General features: G+C 50.8%; 1 protein-coding gene across 2 annotated transcripts in view; it reads right to left on the bottom strand.

Moving 5' to 3' along the window:
* LOC138452973 (zinc finger protein 84-like) overlaps positions 1-13791 on the bottom strand; it is a 40879-nt gene extending 27088 nt beyond the window's left edge. The window contains exon 1 of one of the 2 annotated variants that reach the window (XM_069605340.1): positions 13692-13791. The gene's annotated coding sequence lies outside the window, so the exon portion shown is untranslated. Of the gene's footprint in view, positions 1-4696; positions 4786-13691 lie in introns of those variants that run through there. The other variant, XM_069605338.1, reaches the window with a different exon arrangement.
* Positions 13792-18061: the final 4270 nt, after the last annotated feature.

The raw sequence follows: 18061 nt of genomic DNA, 5'->3' as shown, positions 1-18061 counted from the left end.
CCACGATCCTGTCTCCTCGCAGCAGGAGCCCTGATTCTGAGAATGTCAGTTCTTCGCGCACCCGCCAGAGTTGCTCCAGAGCTACTTTGGCCTCATTTGTTCTTCGGCCTAGAGCCTCTAACACAGTCTTCCAGGCACCTTGTTCCATGGCCGTCTTCAGGATTGCAAAACACTCGTCTTCCTTTGACGCAAGCTGTACGTCCTTCACCTGCATCGAGTTAGGTGTCGCCGTTTCAATGACCAGCCGAACATGTTCATCTGCTTCCTCGGCTGATGTGGATAACTCGGAGCCCCCTCTTGGATGTCTGGAGAGGTAGTCTGCAGCATTGTTAGCCCCGGGGCGATATATCAGGGACAGTCCATACTCAAGGAGCGCGAGCATCCAGCGATCTATCCTTACTGGTGGCCTGGAGGAGGACCCAGCCATGATGGGTAACAGGGGCTTGTGGTCCGTAACTATGGTCACCGGACGTCCCAAGATGTATAGGCGAAAATGTCTGCAGCCCCATAGCACTGCCAAGGCTTCTCGCTCAATTTGTGAGTACTGTTACTCGGTGTCGGAGAGTGCCTTGCTTGCGTATGCAATCGGGCGGACCTCCTGATCACTTCCGACTTGGGTGAGGACTGCCCCCAAGCCATAGGGGCTCGCATCAACGATGATCTCCGTCTGTAGGCTCGGATCAAAAAACGCCATTGTGTCCTCAGCAGCGAGGGCGCTCTTGATGTCATCGAATGCTGTTTGTTCAAGCGGCCCCCAATGCCACACGGTGTCCTTCTTTGGCAATGTCCTCAACGGCTCTGAGCTGGATGCCAGATTCCGGATGAAGCGGCCACAATAAGTGACCATGCCCAGGAAGCTTCTCACCTCAGCGACATTCTCTGGTGGTCGGGCCTCCTTTATGTCCCTCACTTTGCGGGTGTCAGGTGATATGCCATCCGCCTTAAAGACAAAGCCAAAGAACTCGATGGTGGTTTTGAGAAATTCGCATTTGTCCTTGTGCAGGGTGAGTCCCAGCGAGCGAAGGCGCTCGAATGTCTTTGACAGGCGTGTAAGGTGTTCAGCTTCAGACTTGGCGCATACCAGAATGTCATCGCTGATATTAAGAACTCCATCGAAATCCGCCAGTGCCCCTCTGATGATGTTCTGGAACACCTCCGCCGCCGAGGAAACCCCAAAACTCAGTCTCTTTTATCTGTATAACCCCTGATGAGTGGTGAAGGTTGTGATATAGCGAGACTCGGGGTGCAGGACCACCTGGTGATATCCCGCTCTCAGATCTAGTTTGGAGAAGAGTTTTGCCCCCTGCAGTTCCGCTATAATGTCGTCAATAGTTGGGGTCAAGTGCCGCTCCCTTTTTATGGCCTTGATGGGGAGGCGCAGATCCACGCAGATTCTTACCACGTCGGGTTGTTTGGGCTTGCGGGCAATAACAATAGGAGAGACCCACGGGGTGGGGCCTTCCACTTTCTCGATGATGCCCAAACCTACGAGGTTGTCCAGCTCCTTGCGAACCAGATCTCTGAGGTGGAAGGGTACTCACTGATGTTTAAGCGCCACTGGCTGAATTGACTCGTCGATGTGTAGCCGTACCGGTTCACCCACCATCTGTCCTATTCCTTCAAACAGGGCAATGTGCTTGGCCAACAACACCTGTATGTCATCCAGGTATACAGAGTATGCAAATGTCGCGATGCCAAGGGCCTCTGCCGCCGCACAGCACAGTAGCGTTTTGTTGCTCACAGGTGTGATGTAGAACCTGGCACGGACCGATGAGTCGCCATATTGAATCCCTGCCACAAACACACCGTCCAGGGGAATTGGCTGGTCACCTCCAAAGGTGAAGATGCATGCTCTTGGGGGGGGGGTCAGTGCTGGAGGTGCTTGCATGGAGTCATAGTGTTGTCTGGCCATCATATTGACTGATGCACCAGTATCCACCAGCATAGGTATCGAGTCCCCATTGGCTAATACGTTACACATGGGCTGTCTCTTGGAATGATTTCTCAGGACGCCAACGCTGGACACAAAGAAAATAGTTCTCTTCGTCCTCTTCCTCTTCATCATCCTGAGGTGCTCCATCACCACTCTGGTCGACTTGGGCGACATTGGAAGCCCTCTGGGGGTGGAAGAAACCAGCCCGAAGGGGTCCCCTGGGAACTATTCTCGGGGCTGTAGTCTTGCACATCCTCGCATAATGGTCTGCGCCCCCACATCGGCCACACTTCACGCCCATGGCTGGGCACTACGCTGGGTGTGGGAGATCATATCCGCACTTTGGGCATTAATTATTCCCTGCTTGTGGTCTTGGTCCTTGCCCGCTCGCTGGGCGTCTAAACCCACGGCCTCTGCCGACTGCGCAGATCTCTTCCACCTTGCTGGTTCGTACTCCTGCTTCCATTCGAGTTGCCCGCAATTCGGACACCTCATGGCACCTGCCAAGTTCTAAAATGCGGGGAAGAGTGATGCCAGGCTCTCGAAGGATTGGCACCGTAGTTTGCCAGATGCACACCCTTGTATGAGCTGATTCCGAATCATGATGTCTGGATCATTCCATGCATATTCCTTTGCCCCCGCAAATGATCCATCAACTGGTTGTAGGGACAGAAATATCTCATGCACTGCAGGGCCTGCAGAATACAGGAGGGTGGCCAGCTTACTGTCATCACTAGTCTCCATTGTGGCCCTGAAGTACATTTCAAGTCTGTCGATCCACATTTTCCACCTTGGTCCTAAACTCGATGGCGTGCCCGAGACATCAAACTCAGTCATTGGTTGTAGGGCAGCAGGTGGCTTGAACAGTGGTCTAGGTGGCATGATAGGAGGAGGCTGCGGTACAGGAGCAGACGGTTGTTGTGCGGCAGCCGCAGCAGCTTGGCTCATGGTGGTAAGCGCACAGGCACCCCAGGGATGTGTGGATGATGGGGCCGCAACTCAGCACCAAACAGGAGACAGTCCTTCCACCGTGGATGGCTTCCTAGAATTTCTCCACAGGCAGCGTGCAAGTGGGAATGTTCCTCCACTGCAGTCAGGCGCAGGCAGATCCACAAGAGTAGATTAAACACACAGGCATGGGCGAAGGATCCAAAAATTGAGCAGGGTGGGCCCTCCACGTGCATCCAGCAGGCCTCCTTGGGTGCCACACCCATGTACTCGGTGTAAAACAGTGAAAATGTCAATGAATCATCATAGAAATGACACGTTCTGCTTCCAGTGACAATCTGCCACTGGATTATCCAAAAATTGTGCTTGGATGGTCGACTGACGCTTCGTTAGGAAGCCGTGACCACCCAGGGCCTATTCATCAAAATGGCCACCGGTCGCGTGTCTCACTCCCTTCTCCGCGGTTAGATTTCGCACCATGCGCTCACCCGTGATCATCTGCGCGTTTGCGAATATCACCGCGTGGCCCGGGAAGTGGATCCCATCCTCGTCGCCACTGTTGGCGGCGTCCCGCCCGTGCCTCCCGTGAGCCCCCCACTGCGTAATAGATCTGACACAGACACAGGATGTTACTCGTATGGGCTCCCCGGTGGCTCTGCGGCCGCCGAGAACGCCCTGTTTATTTATATGCCGCACGCGACGGAGTGAACGTCACCCCGTCGCGTGCGTGCCCTTAAAGGGTCAACGCCACACTTACCATAGAAAAAAGGTTTCAGCCTACTGTTAATGTAGTTGGAAACCTTTTAGGGGCTGGCTCATCTGGTGGGGGTTTGTAACGAGAGGGAGGCGATAAGTTGCAAGATTGACTAAATAAACAGCCTGGAAGGGCATCCAGGCTGCGTTTACTTTTTTTCTTTGTGTTTGGGAGCATCCATCTTATTAGGAACGATAGCTTTTGGCTCTGCCTGCACCAAAAGATGGGGATAGTTGCGGCTTCCAGCGAAGAAGCTCAGAGAAACCCAGAGAAAGGGGAAAACATTTTCACACGGACCAGAGAAGTAAAAAAACAGATTAGCCAAAGATGTGCTTTTTGAAGTGATGTTCAAATGAAAAACGAAAAGACACTCATTGGGCCTCATTACGACTCAGGCGGTAAGGGGTTTACGGCGCCGTAAACAGCGCCGACCCTTACCGCCTGAGTACGAGGTCCCTTAGCGCCATGGAGCTTTTAACACCTGCTTTTAGCAGGTGTTAAAATCCATGGCGCTAAGGGACCATGGAGTTAATTACGCCACCGTAATTTATGGTGGCGTAATTAACGCCTTCCCCACTCCCATTATGCCCTATGGGGCAAAAATGGGGAAGGGTAAATGGGGATTGGGGACTTACCGCCCCGCCAAGGTTGGAATGGGGCGGTAAGTCCGCCAACCACCATGGCGTAATCGTAGTTTACGCCATGGTGGTAAAGTCACGGCCCAGGCGGTAATTTACCGCCTGGGTCGTAATGAGGCTGATTGTCATGAAAATAAAGTGCTATTGTAATAATGATTTTTGTTTAGCATGCGACGTTATCTTCATGTGCGTTTGCCCCTCGCCTTAGAGCCCCCGCCCTGGCTGAGCGCCACCCTCTGGTGCCTTCCAACACTAGCCCCCCCCCCTCCCCCCTCCGCTTTCTTGCAGAGCCCATCCCTTTCCCCCAGAGCTCCCAATTCCCGTTCCTCCCCCACTGAAGGGCCACTCGGGGGCCTTGGAGCTCAGTCACGGGCAAGGACGCCATTTCCTCTCTTCTGCTTTAATCCTTTTTTTTTTATTTACCTGAGTCCGGGGGTGGGGAGGAGGAAGCGCGTCCATCGTGTGTCCACCTCTAGTGATAAATAAAATCACTGTTCAGCGCATGCGCAGATGTCCAACCTTCATAGTGTCTCTGCTACAGCGCATGCGCGCACCTTTCACAGATCCGTCATTTCCTGCGGAGCATGCGCAGATCGGTCCTTTCGGCGTTCCCTCACCCTTGCCTTGATAGTTCCAGAGCATGCGCAGACGTACGATTCCAGGCTCCACTTTCAAGAATGCGCAGAGGTTGAATGCGCAGAGGTGCAATGTTAGTGCCTCTACTGCGGAGCATGCGCACATCTGAAATCCCGGCCCCATTCGACAACAGTGCCTCAGAAGTTGGCCAGAGATACTGGTAGTTTATGGGTATAAACAATTCTTTAAAAGGAGACTTGATGCTATGCACTTTAACAGGTGGACATGAAAACGTGTTTTCTAGGTAACTGGCGTGGTTTGAGTAGCAAATGTCCCAACCGTCCTGGGCGGATAGCTCAGCGGCAATGTGCTCGCCTTGGAAACAAGAGTCACGGAGCAACAAATGTTCGATGAAGGGTCCACCCTTAAAAATCTGCGGGTATTAAGCGCGTTATATATACGCAACTAAGAGGTATATTCCTGTAACAGCACCTCGATGTTCCTGGGTTGTGTGAGCCCATTAAAAATAATAAATAAATAAAATAAATAAGAAAAGACTTACTTATGGCTCTCAACTTACACTCTTTTGGCAGGTGTGACCCGCCTTGTCAACAGCCGATTCACCTGCCAAACCTCCTGCACACCCATTCACTTCAATGGGCTCTCATCCACCCAACAACACCACCCATCCGGGCAACACACAAGGTTGGGAGCTACGGTTCACTGAGAGCAAAAGGACATGTATGGGTGCAGGTCCTTATCTTATTTTTATATTTATAAAGCGCTCACACAGCCCGCAGGCATCGAGGCGCTGTTACAGGAATTGTTTGTTTTTCTTAGTTGCATATTTTTTTTTTGTTTGGTTGTCTTAGTTACGTATTTATAACGCCCTTAAACACCCAGAGGTTTCTAAGCGCGGACCCGAGGATCGAACCTGTTGTTGCTTCGTGTCGTCTTGCTTCCAAGACGCGCACGCTGCCGCTGAGCTATCCTCCCGGGACAAGAGGTGCTGCTGCAGCCCTGCACCCCGCTGTGTGGGAATCTCACCCAGGTCTTGACTTGGAAACGGGGCATGCTAATGGAGCAGGGCTGATTCTAGATGCGCCTCTCTTGAAACTAAAGCCAAGCACTTCCAAGTGAAAATGGTGTTACAGTGTGCCAGTGCTATGTGTTACACTCCCAGTGCTGAAATTAATACACAAAGAAACATTTCCTTTTACAAAATATTGCTCTGGAAAACAGGCCAAAAATCACCAACCCGCACACTCCCGGAATTTGCAGAACAGATGGATTCTGAGAAGCCCAATTGTACGGAAATACTCTGATCTGGCAACCCTGTCTCCCTGCCCTGCTCGGCCTTGGAGCATGCGCAGAACTGTGTTACATTCCAATCAGGGTAATGTCTGTCACAGAGCGCGCAAACCTGGATTCCCTCTTACCCAGAGAGCATGAGCAGAACTCCATTTCCATGTCATTCAAGGTACTGGGCCTCATTAGGACCCAGGCGGTAAGGGGTTTACGGCGGCGTAAACAGCGCCGACCCTTACCGCCTGATTCCGAGGTCCCTTAGCGCCATGGAGGATTTAACACCTGCTTTTAGCAGGTGTTAAAATCCATGGCGCTAAGGGACCTTGTTGTTAATTACACCACCGTAATTTACGGTGACGTAATTAACGCCTTCCCCACTCCCATTATGCCCTATGGGGCAAAAATGGGAATGGGGAAGGGTAAATGGGTTAATGGGGACTTACCGCCCCGCCAACCTCGGAATGGGGCGGTAAGTCCGCCAACCACCATGGCGTAAACTTAGTTTACGCCATGGTGGTAAAGGTACGACCCAGGCGGTAACTTACCGCCTGGGTCGTAATGAGGCCCACTGTCTGGCACGCAGAATGCGCACATTCTTTTACGGAGCCTGCGCTCACCTGTGTTTCCTATTCCATTCACAGAACTGTCTGACACAGAGCACGCAAGGCCTGAATTTCACAGGTCCCCATAGTGCATGCACAGAACTCCTCCTGACTTGGGAAGCACTTTTTTCCAGACCCCCAACGTTTCACAGTGGGCTCCATGGTCATGGGTGCATTGCACACACTTTCATGCCACACCCGCCACAAACGGACATATTTGCATAACCACCAAGCTAAAATGGCAACATGTGATCTAAACTCACCTCATTGAGGACAATTTTTAGAACAAAAAACAAGCACAGTTAAATTGTAATAGTGCAGAAATGTGTATTTACCCCAATCGAGGTGACATAGTTGACTGTTTTGCCATTAGTTTGCATGACAAGCACTTCATCTTGTTTGCATATCTCAGTGGAAGTGTGTGATGCATTGTATTTTTGAGGTACCCTTTAATCAGAGTTGGGAAGTGGTGGGTTAGCACTGCAGCACCTTCTGATCTTGTGCAAAACTGTTCTGAGAGCTTGTGTTCTCTATGAGTGATTTCCTTGAGATATGAAATCATTGATTAGTACAAGAAGATGCTGTGGGTCAGCCAGGAGACAACTGAACTTTGTGATGTGCAACATACGAATGGTCAATCAAAGCTATTGCTATTATTGTTCTACACATGGAGCAATACGAGTGAGGATTTCTGGTAATGGCATAGGCCCTCATTACGACCCTGGCGGAGTGGGTTTACGCCAGCGGTATTCGCGGCGGACCCGTCCGCCCTACTACGAGTTCCCGTAGCGCCATGGAGCCGTTTTCCGCCTGGTTTTTCCGGGCGGAGAAATCCATGGCGCTACGGGACCTTGTTGTTAATTACGCCACCGTATTTTACGGTGGCGTAATTAACGCCTTCCCCACTCCCATTATACCCTATGGGGCAAAAATGGGAATGGGGAAGGGTAAAATGGGGAATGGGGATTTACCGCCCCGCCAAGGTCGGAATGGGGCGGTAAATCCGCCAACCCCCATGGCGGTATCGGCAGCTTTCCGCCGTGCTCCATGGTGCATATTGCACCACGATCTCCGCCAGGGTCGTAATGAGGGCCATAGAGTGTGAACTGAATCGCTCCTCAAGGTTGCTCATTTTGGCAGATAAGGCACAATGGGCCTCATTATAAGGGTGGCGGTAGCCGTGCCAGTAAATACCAGCACAGCTGCCGCCAGAGTCCGTTTTTTACTTTCTATGGCCCTCATTAGGACTCCGGCGGAAAACCATGGTGCTATTAGCACCATGGTCCATGCTGGAGTCCGCCATGGCGGAATGGGGAATTACCACCCCATTCCAAGGTTGGCGAGGCGGTAATTCCTCATGCCGCCATGGCCCTTCCCCATTCCCATTTTTGCCCCATAGGGCTCAATGGGACTGGGGAAGGGGCTAAGTACGGTGCCGCAAATTGCGGCGCCGTTAAACACTTAGCACCAGGGTCCTAATGAGGGCCTATGTCTTCAAACGACAATATTGAACGTTGTAATTACATCAAGGCAGTGTGCCTCCACCCGAGAGTGTCTCGAACGTGGAAAGATACAAAAGAAAAGGGTGGGCACAACTTAATTCATTTTATTTCACATTGTTGTGATGGGCTGACCATCAGAGTTGTATTACACGTGCATTAGCATTGGACTTTGCCAACTGCTAACACTTTGGCAGTGAGACTGGTTTAAATGCACAGTAACAATGCAGAGGCCCTAACCCTCTTTCTACAAGTGATAATGTACAGGAATGGACTCATTGTATTATTTCACATTGTTTAGTTTTTTGGCCCCCATTAGTGTATTACATCTGCATTCTCCAGATTATAATTTTTTATTTTCACCAATAAAGTTTGTAATACATTCAGAAATAAACAAGCTTCATAAAATTACAAACCTGGTAACAACATTGAGTCCAAAAGAGAAGAAATAATGCAAAACACAACATATATAATAAAAAGCAGAAGAAGAAAGAAAATTGAAAAGAAAACAGAAAAGGAGAAGAGAAAGAAACAGAAGAATATCTAACTGTATCATTTGGTAGTACAATGTATAAATAAGCACAAAACACATAGATGAAGATAATGGCAAATGACCTGGGCGTGATGATTCGGTTTGCTAACCTGGCATTAGCAGTAGTGAACACCCTTGCTACACATCCCATAATGGTCTGTGACTTGTGATATAGGTTCACGAACACCACCTTATTGACAACTCACATTGAAATCACGTGTTATTTTACATGATTGCACAAGCATTAATATGCACTACCGAGCGCTTTTCCATATTATGTTTCTTATGAACTTTTGTGTCCCATCTAAAGCCTCACTACATATACACACGATTTTCATTACGACACACGCATGCCGCTCTACTCGACAACACACCGTTTAATCGCGAGCTTCTCATCAATACACATCATGTTATCAGCATTAGAATGCACCACAGAGAAGCCTTTCATTCGTCATGGCATTACCATAAGGGCCGCATTGGGAATCGCGGCCACATCTTTGCCTGGAATGTGTAGCTTTTATTTTATTAGGAGGGCTTTAATATGTAAACCATGCACTTTCTCTCTACATTGCATTTAACACTATGGTGTTCTGCTTGCCCTGAATGCTTTCTTTTTTCTTTTCTCCCTTAATGCCATTTTTTTGAAAGTCTCCATTGGTTATGTACATGTTACCTGTATTACATGTGTTTGTACATTTGTCATGCTTATTGTCACATGATTTGTTCTGATATCATAGAGGGCTTGGCTCTGATGAAGGAGTTTGGAAACTCCGAAATGCACTGGTATTAGAGCTCTCTTATTTACTTCCCGGTCACATATTGGCCTGTGCTTTTGTTCAGAAATTAAACAGCTTATCTTATATTATGAGTACTTTCAATGATTGGAATGACAGAAGACCAACTAGATGAATTTTATTCAAATTCCTGTTAAGTTCCCAGTAACCCCGTCAAGGGAACAGCATGAGAGCAACTGTTTAGCTGAGTGATATACTCCGTTTTTTTGTTTGTGGCATATATTGAGTCCAGGTGTCTCTGGACTTCGCACAGGTTGCTCCCTTAAAATTTCACAATCACAATTTTGAACTTTTTACAACCTATTTTTGAATTAAGTTGTGCCCACCCTTTTCTTGTGCATCTTTGCACGAATTGGAAGAAGTCCCACCTGGAGCCCTGCTATCTTGTATTCATTGGGCTCAGATCTGTGTACCAGGTTGGGGGGGGGGCGTTTCTGTCTCCGGAGAAGGTCATGTGCCTGCTGTCTGTCCTGGGCAGGGTTCTCTGGTGGCGGTGTGTCTCTGCTCGCCTGTTGCTCATGCTGCAGGGGCACATGGCCTCTTGCGTGTCTGGTCCCTTGGGCTCGTCTTCATTTGCATCCCCTCGTGTCTTACCTACTGGCACGTTGTCTCACGCTTACAAGGCCATGATTCCGGTGTCGCAGGATAGGAAACCCAACTTGCTGTGGTGGTTGCTGTTCCGAATCTCCGGGCAGGGTTGCCCTGGTCGGCCAATACAGACTAGTCTTACTACAGACGCCAGCGGGTGGGGTTCAGCACCACTTTGGGTGTCCTCTCGGCCCAGGGTTTGTGGGCTCTGGAGGATCTTCATCGGTCCTCCAACTGGAAAGAGCTGTGTGCCATTCTCAGGGCCCTGTTGTTTTTCAAGAAGTTCCTGGAAGGTCATGCGGTGGTGGCACACATGCTGTCCCTGAGGGCCATTAATGTCAGAGGGGTGGACAATCTTCGGGTGGACCGGCTCAGCCATCATTTCCCCTCTTCGGTGGAATTGGTTCTGTCGGGCCGGGTGTTTTCCGAGATCTGCAACAAGTTTGGGTACCCAGTGCTGGATCTCTTTGCTTCTCAGGTCTCAGCAAAAGTCCCCCTCTTCTGCTCCCGATTGCCGACCAGGTGGGCGTGGGGTGTGGATGCCCTGTATATTGCATGGCCTTGCAGTCTCCTTTATCCTTTTCCTCCTCTTCCCCTCCTTCACCGTGTGGTTCAGCACATCAGGGATAGTGGGGTGACGGTGCTGTTGGTCGTTCCTTATTGGCCTTGGCGCATCTGGTTTCCCTCCCTTTTGGAACTTCGGAATCAACCAAGGAGCCTGGGACCGAGGTGGCCTTGTCCCCTTCAGGCGGGTTTGGGGCTCAAGGTCAGGCAGATTCAATGGGCAGTTTGGTGATCGCAAGGTCCCGGTTAGTTGCCCAGGGTTTCTCAGGACCTGAGGTGGACTCAATCCTTAAGGTTCGGACGCCTTCCACTCTGAAAGCCTATGAGAGGCATTGGGTTAATTTTAGGGCTTGGTGTGGTTGCTCTGTGACACCCCTCCCTCCAGTGTGGGTTGCTGGCCGTTCTCCAGTTTCTCCAGGAGGGTTTTGACAAAGACCTGGCTGTCTCCACTCTTCGCTCCCAATGGGCCTCCATCAAAGTCTTCTTTGGGGGGTCCTGATGACCATCTGGAAGGGGATGTCTTGATGTGTACATTTCTATAGGGTCTCTCTATCTCCCGGCTGTGTGCCTATAAGGGTCTGCCCCCTGTGATCTTCCTCTTGTTTTACAGGCCCTTCAAGGGCCTCCCTTTGAACCTCCGTCTAAGATTGAACTCAAGCACCACACATTGAAGACTGCTTTTCTGATAGCAATTACATCTGCCCGTATTTTGGGGGAGCTCAGGGCATTGTTGTGTCAGGCCCCTTTTTTGAGAATTCTTCCTGACTCTTTTGTGTTGAGATGTTCTCCTAAGTTTCTGCCCACGGTCGTGTCTAGGTTTCACATGTCGCAGGATCTGGTTCTTCCAGCGTTTTTTCAGGCTCTGCAGACGCTGCAACGGGTGGCCTGACATTCCATTGATGCGCAGTGGTCAGTTCTGGAGTACTTGGCCACGTGTTAGCAGTCTAATAGCCTCTTGATTGCTTTTAGCGCTGCAGGTACTGGGCGGAAAGCCTCTGCGGTTTCCATTAGCCAGTGGATCCGTACGGTCATTTCCATGGCATACGTGGCTTCTGGTTTGCCTGTGCCCAACCATGTTCAGGGTCGTTCTACCAGGGGTGTGGAAATGCGTAGGGCAGCTACATGGTCTGATCAGGCTACCTTTATCAACCACTATCAGTTGAATATCTCCCACTTCACTAATGGGTATTTTGGGGTTGGTGATTTGTCTGTTGGTGTGTAAGTTCAGGGTCATTAAAGTTGTGCTTTTTGTTACTGCACTTCTGTCTCTGTGTGCCTCTTTGGGACCTCTCCACATTGCTGCTCTGGTATTTCTCAAGAGGTAAGTACTGGGACGAGGAAGAGTGGATGTGGAGGGAATGCGCCGATTACTTACCCGTAAACTTCATTACTCCTAGTCCTCCTCTTCCTTGTCACAGTACTGCAGTACTGGTGACCCTCCTCTCCCTCCCTGCGGGGAGAGTCCCATGCTCTGGCTTGCTTATAATAAGCTGGAGTACTGGGTGCGGGAGGAGTTAAATGAAGAAATAAAGAAGGTCCTGTATCGAATGCAGGGCCTCATGAGGTAAATAATGTGACAAGGAAGAGTAGGACTAGGAGTAATGAAGATAACCTGAGCTGCCAGTCACACCATGCACCCACAGTCCATCAGCGGTCAGAGATGGCCAGCAGGACAGGTCAGAAGTAATTGATCATAAGAGCCATCCGTTCTCAAATGCTCCTGCACCCCACTGAGAGGCGTCATACCTGTCCTCCTCAACCCCTATGGTAACCCGTTCTTTTCCCCCTCAGAACCCGCAATACCTGTTACCCAGTGCTTTAAGTGGGCTGGGCCAGGTGTCAGCACTTCGGATTAGAAGAAAAGAAAAGGCATTGTGAACTCATTACGACCCAGGCGCTAAGTGGTTAACGGCGCCGTAAAAGGCTGCGGCGCCATTATCCACTTAGCGCCTAATTACGAGGCCCCTTTGCGGGACCCAACCTTAACGGCTGGTCTAGACCAGCCGTTAAAGTAGGGACCCGCAAAGGGACCTTGATGGCAATTACGGTACCGTAATTGCCCCCTTCCCCATTCCCATTGAGCCCTATGGGGCAGAAATGGGAATGGGGAAGGGCCATGGGGAATTACCGCCCCGCCAACCTCGGAATGGGGTGGTAATTCACCATTCCGCCATGGCGGACTCCGGCATGGACCATGGTGCTATTAGCGCCGGAGTCCTAATGAGGGCCATTGCCTTTTCTTTTTTTCTAAACCGAAGTGCGGACACCTGCAAGCAGCAGGTGCAACCGTGCAGTGGCTCTGTACTCTGAAACAGGAGGAGGGCTGGAATGCCCAGCCCTCCTTTTGTTTCTGAGTAAGTAGCTATCACACAGCATGAAGCTCGTGACTCCTCGTGCTGGCTGATGGCTATTTACTCGGACACAAAAGGAGAGCTGGGCAGGCAGTCCAGCCCTCCTCCTGTTTCAGAGTACAGAGCCATCAGCACTTTCATTGAAGGAGCCCATGGCAAAGCATTGCACCACGCGACTCATTGAATGAAAATGCTGCCTGCTGGGTGTGAGATGGGACACACTGGTGTCACACCTTTGGTGTGTCCTCCAGCCCCTTCTTTTGTTTAAAAGGAGTGGCTGGACCATCAAAAGGTAATAATGCCAGTGCACCCCAGCTCTACTTCTTTTAGCAGCCCCCACACCTTGGGCGAGGGGGGTAGGCTCTTGAAAGGGGCGTGGCCAAAGCACACAGTACTTAGGTCACACACCCTAACGAGAGCCCCCCCCTCAATTTCTAATCCCACTTAAAGCACTGTTGTTACCCCCAAGAACCAACCCCTCTGCGTCCCACCGGAAGGCGACTCCTGCCTGCCCAGCTGGGCCCCCTCCAGCCACTCGGGGCCTTGGGGCTCAGTCACGGGCAAGGACGCCATTTCATCTCCTCCGGCTTTAAACATTCTTTACCTGCTTCAAGAGCGGCGGGGCCAGCGACGTCCATCTTGTCTCCCCCACCTCTAACAAATGTCTCTTTCAGAGCATACGGAGCCGAGATTTCGGAACCACCCATCAATAGTGTCTCTACTTGGGAGCATGCGCAGATTTGAGATTTAGGAACCACTCGTCAATAGTGTCTCTACTTGGGAGCATGCGCAGATTTGCGATTAAGGAACCACTCGTCAATCGTGTCTCTACTTTGGAGCATGCGTAGATTTGAGATTTAGGAAGCACTCGTCAATTGTGTCTCTACTTTGGAGCATGCGTAGATTTGGGAAGCACTCGTCAATTGTGTCTCTACTTGAGAGCATGCGCAGATTTGAAATTTAGGAACCACTCGTCAATCGTGTCTCTAATTTGGAGCATGCGTAGATTGGAGATTTAGGAAGCACTCGTCAATTGTGTCTTTACTTTGGAGCATGCGCAGATCTGAGATTTCGGAACCACTCGTCAATCGTGTCTCTACTTAAGAATCACTCGTCAAACTATCCCTAGGTTAGAGAGTGCGCACACTTGAAACCCCGGCCCCATTCATCAATCGAGCCACTAGAGCACGGGCTTTTCCTATTGTGAATAATATCGGCTATAGCTGTTTCATCTTGAGGTCATTCTGAGCTCCGTGTAAAATAGAAAAAGGCGTTTCTATGATGGAGCGTCTTTTTTCCTGTGTGCTTTGTAATGAGTAGCCGTGTAAATATAGGAAAGTAATACAAGTGTGGTTCCATCCACCAGGCACTCCGGGCATGAATCTGAAGACGTGATAATAGAAATGCGACAGTCCCCCGCCAAATCCGTCCCTTCTACAGCCGTTCTGAGGGTGATGGGTGGCAGGGGGCTTGCAAAATGGGCGCAGAAGGCGCGCAGCACAACCAGCAGCAAATACAAGCACCAAAGACACATTTCTTTTGTAGACAGCACTTTCTGTAAAGTAGAAATGTGGCCCAGCTTTGTACATAGCTCTCAACCATTTGTATCGCAAAGGCGGGTGAAAACACACGATTTTATTTTTGGCGGGTGAGAGGCCCATTGAAACGAATGGGCGTGCAGGAGGCTTGTCGGGTGAGTCAGCTGTTTACAAGGCGGGTGACACCCGCCAAAAGCGTGTGAGATGAGAGCCATGTGTGTAGGGCAGAACTCTGTCCTAGGCACTCCTTCACAATGGACTCCTCTGCCATCTTGTGTCATGAATATGCCTTGCCATTTAAGAGCCTTTTCTAGAAACATCTTGATTAATGTTAATGTTAAAGGATATTTGTACTGCGCACTATCACCAGCAGAGTTGCCCCCTGGAGCTCTGAAAAAGGGAGGGGGGGTAGTTAGTGGGAATAAGCTGGAAAAGGGCAAGAGAGCAGTGAAGTGCTGTTGGCAGCCTCAGCCCGGTGGGTCCGTTGGCTGGGCTTGGGGTGTTTTACGGTCGGTAGTCGCTGTGTGCTGGTGTGCAAATCTATGGGCCTCATCACGACCTGGGCGGTAACATCGCCGGCGCTATCTGCCTTACCACCGAACTCCCCGGCGCTAATAGCGCCGGATCACGATTTCGGCGGTAATGTTAATCCCCATTCCCCATTGAGCCCATTCGGCAATGCCCCATTCCCCATTGGGCTCAATGGGGAAATTTTGCGCTGAATTTTCAGCGGATTCCCCCCCAGCTCAGAGCTGGGCCGAAGTCCTGATTTGGCGGACCCGTCGGATTTAAGGGTTACCGCCAAATTCGTGATGAGGCCCTATGTGTGGTTTGTTTTGTTGTTGCAATGTAGTGAAGTTTGTGCGGATTGCTGCTTGTAGTTGTGTTTGGTTAGAGTTTGAGAGGTGTATGCAGAGGGCTGAAGTTGTTAGTAGATTGGTTAGTTGGCATTGCTGTCCTTTCAATTGTGTCTAGGTGTGATGCCCGCTATCATTCACTATTCCATCCAAGTGTGGCACATGCTAAAATTCACATTTCTATCTAGATGTGACAGAAGCTAAAGTTAGGATGACATCTAAGTGTGGCACATGTTAACATTCACATTTCTATCTAGATGTGACAGAAGCTAAAGTTAGGATGACATCTAAGTGTGGCATATGCTTACATTCATATTTCTATCTAGATGCGACGCAGACTAAAGTTAACGATGACATCTAAGTGTGGCACATGCTAACATTCATAATCCTGTCTAGATGTGACACAAGCTAAAGTTAAGAATTCCATCTAAGTGTGGCACATGCAAACATTGTTACACCTGTTTAAATGTGATGCAGACTAATCTTGATCATTCTCTATAGGTGTGGCTAGTATGTTAGTGTGTGATGGAATGCAGCATTTACAGTTTACCCAAGAGTGGATTTGGATTGGTGGTCACAAATCTCTCCAAGTATGCATGCTGTAAGTCTATGGCAGTCTACGTTATGGAAGGTATGGTAGAGTGGTGAGGGCTTTCTGGAATGGAGTAATGGCTCTACACCCCATCCATGCCACACTTACAGTTTTGTTGGTGTCTGTTGGCTGCTGGCTTCCTTTGCAGACACCGGAAGACACATCCTGGAGCCGCCAGTGCGGGAGCCGCCCTTTGCCTTGGGGCCCTTAGCCGCAGAGCTGCATTGGTTGGTTCAGTTAAGACCAGACAGTCAGCCAATCACGGGTCCGGGAGGCGAGCGGAGGGAGGCGAAGAGAGAAGCCGGGGAGCACAGCGAACGAGGAACACAAGGGGGTCTGGGGACACAATGGGGCATGACCATGGCCACAAGGGGGCAAGAGTGGGGCAGAGGAGCCCTGCAGATCACCTGGGGTCGCCATGCTGGTAATGGCGTTCTCCCACCGTGAAGCTGCAGGTCCTCACACAGTACAAGGGCCGAGAGGCCAATCACGGGAGGAGGGAGGTCCAGGAGGTGGGCAGAGGAAGGGGAAGAGGGAAGCCGGGGAGCACAGGGAACGAGAAAAGCGAGGGGTCCTGGGGCCTCAAGGGGGCATGACCATGGCCACAAGGTGGCAAGAGTAGGGGAGAGAGGCCCTGCAGCTCACCTGGGGTCGCCGTGCTGGTAATGGTGTTCTCCCACAGTGAAGCTGCAGGTCCTCACACAGTACAAGGCCCGAGAGGCCAATCACGGGAGGAGGGAGGTCTGGGAGGCGGGCGGAGGGGAAGAGGGAAGCCGGGGAGCACGAGGAACGAGGAAAGCGAGGGAGTCTGGGGCCACAAGTGGGCATGACCCTGGCCACAAGGTGGCAAGAGTGGGGCAGAAGGGGCCTGCAGCTCACCTGGGGTAGCAAAACCAGACACTTTTGTAGGAATACCGCCTCAGGGTGCCATAGCTTAGCAATGTTGTGCTCTCTGGGGGAGCCAGACTCACTGGTCTGAGGTGCTCAGGGAGGCTGAGCGGCAGGACCAGCTACTGGCACGCAGCTGTTACGGCGCACTATGCATTGTAATAGGCATGCGTGAGCCTCGTTCCACCTCGCGCATGCACGGTTAATAAAAGAGAGTCTGTGTGTGCCAGTTGCCGCCGGGACCCTGAAGTATCAAGACGTGTCCGTGTATTTTTAGTGTGTACAGGTGCGTGCTTATGTGACGGGCGGCCTGGGGTTTACCATCTAACATTGGCGACGAGGAAGGCCCTGAGTGGGGGGGTGGCATCCTGGAACAGCTTTCCTGCAGACTAGAAAATCCATCTGCAATGCCCACTAGGTGCCGGTTCCTACGCGGCATACATGGCCACCATTTTCTTCAGAAACACGACGGTTGCGGACCTCACGGATGCTCGTGCGCTGGTTGTTTTACATTTGGAAACATTTTTGGAAATCCCACAGCTATCTGAACCCAGATAGCTGTGGTTACTGTGCAAGAGTGTATTCTTGGTTCTGCTGAGCGATCTCCAACTCTGTAATGAGCTCACAAGTGGCCTAGTGTGCTCCCACGCTCCATCCACGACCCCACAGTCAGCGATAACCCAGCCCTGGTGCACTTGACTTCCCAGTTGGGTGACAGACTTGCGGCCTCATACTCCTAGGTGAGGTGCTTGTGCGGTCTGAGGTCATGAGAGACCAGGAGGATGCTGTGGCCCCAGCACAATCAGCATGCAGACAGCAAGGAACATTGGCAGATGTTCTTCAGGGCCACCAGAGAGACTGAAGATGATGCCAAGGTGGCGACCATGCTATATTCGGCAGGTTCAGAGGTGCATCATATTTTTGAGTCACTAAATTCACAGGCTACATCATATGCTGAAGTCAAGAATGCCTACAAAGAACATGTTCTACCCCTGGCGAACCAGGACTTCGACAGGTTTGTCATGTGTGCAGAGAGACAATCTGGGGAGGAGACGTTGGATCAGTTCTGTGGGAGGCTGAGACAGTTAGCCAGCATGTG

The sequence above is a fragment of the Ambystoma mexicanum genome, chromosome 4p (genome assembly GCF_040938575.1).
Source record: "Ambystoma mexicanum isolate Mex_15411 chromosome 4p, UKY_AmexF1_1, whole genome shotgun sequence".
Taxonomy (NCBI): Eukaryota; Metazoa; Chordata; class Amphibia; order Caudata; family Ambystomatidae; genus Ambystoma; species Ambystoma mexicanum.
This window is presented reverse-complemented; position numbering and strand designations above follow the sequence as displayed.